The following is a 4,882-nucleotide window of genomic DNA, read 5'->3' on the forward strand; positions in this document are numbered from 1 at the left end:
TTTATTGTTCTTTTTTTAAATTGTAATTTTGTACATTTAACAACAATTAATATTTGCAAGTTTACAAATTAAGCATGGTTTTAACACTAAAAGTAGTAATATTGGTTTGACCTCTAAAAATGTTTTTACATTTTTTTCCCTCTCATTTTAAAATCGTACAACAAATACACATGTAGTGATTTCCAAAGATGGCACTGCCCGACCCTGTAAGAATATTATAAAGCTAAGTATTTTTGCACAAAATATCAAAATACACTCTGGAGAACCAATTAAAAATATACATTTAACTTTACAGAGCGATGCTGGACAGCTAATAGTGGCCATGTTGAGCCCCACCAACCTTCCTCAGCCTCCTCCTGGGCGTAGGCATAGGAGGCATGCAAGGGCCAAGATATATAGAACACGTGTCACCCTTTTTGGAATGCCTGATAATGTGGTTGTAACCACTTATCGCCTGCCTCCAAATATTATCCTAGACACTCTTTCAATAATAAAGAATGATCTAGAAAGTCAGATTAACATTCCTACAGCAATCTCACCACTTACACAGTTGTTGGCGGTGTTACATTTCTGCACCTCAGGGTCCTTCCAAACCACTGTGGGGCTGGTGGGTGGCCTCTCCCAGGCCTCATTTTCACGGATCCTGAGGCGTGTGCTAGATGCATTTTTCAATCATCTAGCACATTTTATTAGTATGCCTTTGGATACGGAAGCCCTTGATGTGGTAAAGCAGAAGTTTTTTGAAATTGCAGGCTTTCCACACGTCATAGGGGTAGTGGATGGCACTCACATAGTACTTCAGCCCCCTGCATGCAGGGAACAAATATATAGGAACCACAAACATTACCATTCCCTAAATGTAATGGTGCTATGTGATGCCTCTCTCCAGATCCTCTCCCTGAATGCCAAATTCCCAGGCTGCAGCCATGATGCGTATGTGATCCAGCATTCAGGGATTTGGCCCAAATTAAGCACACTGCAAGCTGGTGATGCGTGGATTCTTGGTAAGTAAAAATCCAGTATGTCTTTCTAGTAATAGTGTAAACAGGTTCTCATGGTAAATGTATATGTTTTGTTGTCCCATTTCCATCAGGTGTAAGTGGATATCCTTGCACGCCCTGGCTGCTGACTCCTTATTTGACTCCCACACCAGGGCCACAAACTCAATATAATGCCGTATTTACTGCCACCATGCAGGTGGTGGAGCGCTGTATTGGCCTTTTAAAGGGCCGGTTCCGGTGTCTCCATCACTCTGGTGGTGCACTCATGTACTCGCCGGATATGGTTTCTCGCATTGTGGTCCTGTGTGGGATTTTACACAACATTGCAATAAGGAGTCGAGCACCCATGCAGCCAGAGGAGGCCTTGCCAGAGGATGGCCCCCCGGAGGAAGGTGTTGTGATGCTGTCGGGGGGGGCCAGATGCGATGATGTCGTTTCACGAGTTTTTAGGTATGCATATTTACATTTTTTTGTAAATAAAATACAATTTTGCAAAATGTATTCTAATGTGTCCCTTTTTCTTTTGTTTTCATTTCCTACCAAAAAAATCACAACACTTTCCAAAACATGCCAAAAAAATGGAACCCATTGGCAATACCTTGTATGTTTTTGGACAACTAACACATTTTGCACGGATATCCCCCAACATGTTTAGTTAATTTGCCTTTTGCTTTAGTTATTGATGTTTTCCATTCCAAAATCTGTTTGTTTTTTACTATAGTTGTTTATGTTCGACTAAGCCAGATGTTTAATTTGCCCAAACCATGAGGACATTTGTTATGTGTGAATCTGTTATGAATTTTTTGTTACCATTAAAAGCCTGTTGGCAACATGTTTGTTATGTAATAAATGTTTTAAATTAATGAAAAATGTTGTTGTTTGTTTGTTTTAAAAATTTGTAAGCCATTTTGAGGTGTATAATGTATGCCAACCCATAATTGAAAAATAAACAACATTACTGCAAATTTTCTTAAGGTTTACTAATACATGTTTTAAGTTATTACACTATGGAAAGGCACCCGCCTTTGTTCCTAAATTTTTGGACATGTAGAATTACACCCTTTAATGTGTGGCAAAAAAGAGGACAAATGTTGGAAATAACAAAACTTTATTTTTTTTTATAAATGTCAAAAATTTAAAAAAACAAAACAAAAAAAACTACACATCCTCCAAATGCCCCACTAATCTTTGGAGGCAGCAGTAGGCCTGCATTAAGTAGCCCGAGGTCTCTCGCAGCTCCTCCCGAATTTGCCTCAGGATGTGGGTTAGATCTGTGGAAAATATTTAAAAAATGAGGATTAAATACTTCATTACAATTAGAAACATTTGAACATTACACATTATTCAATGTACCAAAAAGTGTTGAAACACACTGATGTTACGGTGTGTTTGAAAGTATCACACACACAAAATTATTAATAGGTTTCTACTTTTCTGTTGTTCAACTAATTTTAAACCCTAACTATGTGGCTATACCCAAAATCCACTATGATGATGTTACATATAATGGGATGTGTATTCTTAAGTCATGATGGCCATATCCTTAAAACACAATGCACGTATTCACTTCTAGAATGTTGTTGATAAACCAAAAATAGAATGTATTTTTTTGCTATGTAAAACATCACTTTGCCTAAGTACATTAGTAAATTTTAAACACAGTGTACACAACATCAACAAGGGTAGTCTGGTTCCTATCACCTTGCCAAGTTTGGTGACAGGTTTTTTTACATTGTAAAATACTAATCCAAATTTAATCATTATTTCCTCAAACTCCAAAACATTTTTGAAAAACCAATAAACCTATATTTTTGAGGTCCCCAAATCAAAAAAAGGCCCAGCCAATAAACATAAGGTTGTAAGTCTGAAAAACAGCATTACTGCGCAATGATGTTGAACCCCATACAGCAAATTTTCTAAACAACAAAAAACTGTCAGAAATTAGAAAAAAGACATGGATAACAACAACACCCCAAAAAATAAAAATTTAAAAAACATACCCTGAGAGTGTTCCGACACAGCAACAGATGGTGCCGGCGAAGCTTCGGGTGAGGGAGAATATTCGGGAGTGGGGGGAATGGCTGAAGGGGAAATGGAGACGGAAAGATCACTGGGAGGGGAAATTTGCGACATTTGGGATGAGTGTGCAGGGGAGGGAGGAAGACTTGGGGAGGATTGGAAGAGGGAGGGTTACTGGGGGAGTATGGTGGTGGGGAGGGAGGGCTGGGTTGAGGTGATGCAGGTGAGGGCTGCTGGTTGACAGTAGCTTGTCTTTGCTTTCGGCGTGCCCTTCTCTGTCTCCGCTGGGCTTCTAAAATGTAAACATAAAATACAAAAAATAAAGTTTAGAATTTCGGTTACACAATACAAGTACACATTCTGTACAATAGGGACAACATACAAGAGGGTTTGTTAACATTGACTAAAATAATTGCCAAAGAAACATACAATTTTAACAGTCCACTAATTAATAATTTTAAACAAACGCATATTTACGACTGCGTATTTGTGCCCGCAAAGTCATGAGGAGCGCAGGCGACCGGCGGCCCAGGTCCGACCAGCGACGCTCTAATTGGGCAATGTTTCGCCTAAACCCCGCTGATTGGAGGGCTCGCCTCACCTCCTGTCCATGATGTTTACCAGGACAAGTAACTCTCTCCTGGTAAACGCTGTGGCTCTCATGATGGCAATAGGCGTTTTTACTGAAAACATGAAATATACATGGGGTACAAAAAATATGATTGGCTAAAATATTTACCCTTTCCTCAAAAACACCACTATTGGCCAATCCTTTAATCATGTGTCCCGAAAAATAAGGTCACATTTGATTGGCTACAACACGCAGTGTGCAATTGCAAACATAAGAGTGCAAATGATCCTAACGCAAAATGCACATGCATTTATAAAGTTAACACAATTAGCAAACGGACATTCACAGTTAATAAACCTTACTTTGTTTTTAACATTGTGTGAAAAAATAAGAACGGAGAAAACAACCACCAAATGAACAATAAAGTTTATTGACACATGAGAAAAAACTCGTTTGAAAGAACAGCAAGAGTTAAACACTTAATTCGATAATTGCCAACAAGCTAATAACAAGCTGATCGACAGTCCATGTAAACATGACATGTGACCATCAAAACAGCACATACGGCCGCAAACATCAGAACATAAATAGCATACAGCGACTGACAGCGCCTGACTACGATTGACTCGATCGTTCGTTCAGATCAGTCGGTAGCTAGAGGAGGTGCAGTGCTAACGAATGGGCGTCACTTTGTTTACAATCGCCCTGCCGTACGATCGGATTTTGCGGTCGTTGATCGTACGACCGTGCGGCCGCTTCGACCGACTCTGAATGAGGTCCTTAATTTTCACAAAAGTATGTGAAAATGTCATTTATCAGCTGATTTTGTGAAAATAAGTGATGATGAATAGGCTCCTATGTGACCTAATCTGTGGTCAACTGAAATTGACACTATAGGGTTATATTTACTAAAGTGCATGTTTACTAAAGTGGAAATGTTGCCAATAGCAACCAATCGGATTTCACTTATCACTTATCTAGCATCTTTTAAAAGACAATAGCTAGAATCTATTTTTTGCTATGGGCAACATCTCTACTTTTGTAAACCCGCACTTTAGGAAATATAACCTCTATATCTAGTGCTTTGGAAACAGTACTTCACTTTAATGAACAGGCCCCATTCTATTTGTGTTGTGTAACATTTACACAAGAGATTTCAAAACCAAAATTCTATTTAATTAATATGATATCACTGAGCAAACAAGCTGTGTCAATACCGTTGAATTGCTCTTTTGATATGTGGTGTATAAAAGCTCATACTTAGATTGCAAAATTCTGACTTCAGCCATAA

At 38.8% G+C, this 4,882-nt stretch overlaps 1 long non-coding RNA gene across 1 annotated transcript in view; it reads right to left on the reverse strand.

Moving 5' to 3' along the window:
• Nucleotides 1-2,175: 2,175 nt before the first annotated feature.
• LOC148517706 (uncharacterized) overlaps nucleotides 2,176-4,882 on the reverse strand; it is a 93,913-nt gene continuing 91,206 nt past the window's right edge. The window contains exons 3-4 of the long non-coding RNA XR_015879256.1: nucleotides 3,002-3,312; nucleotides 2,176-2,272 (exon numbers count right to left, since the gene is read on the reverse strand). This is a non-coding gene — a long non-coding RNA (uncharacterized LOC148517706). The remainder of the gene's footprint in view (nucleotides 2,273-3,001; nucleotides 3,313-4,882) is intronic.

The sequence above is a fragment of the Taudactylus pleione genome, unplaced genomic scaffold (genome assembly GCF_031769625.1).
Source record: "Taudactylus pleione unplaced genomic scaffold, aTauple2 ptg000212l, whole genome shotgun sequence".
NCBI lineage: Eukaryota > Metazoa > Chordata > Amphibia > Anura > Myobatrachidae > Taudactylus > Taudactylus pleione.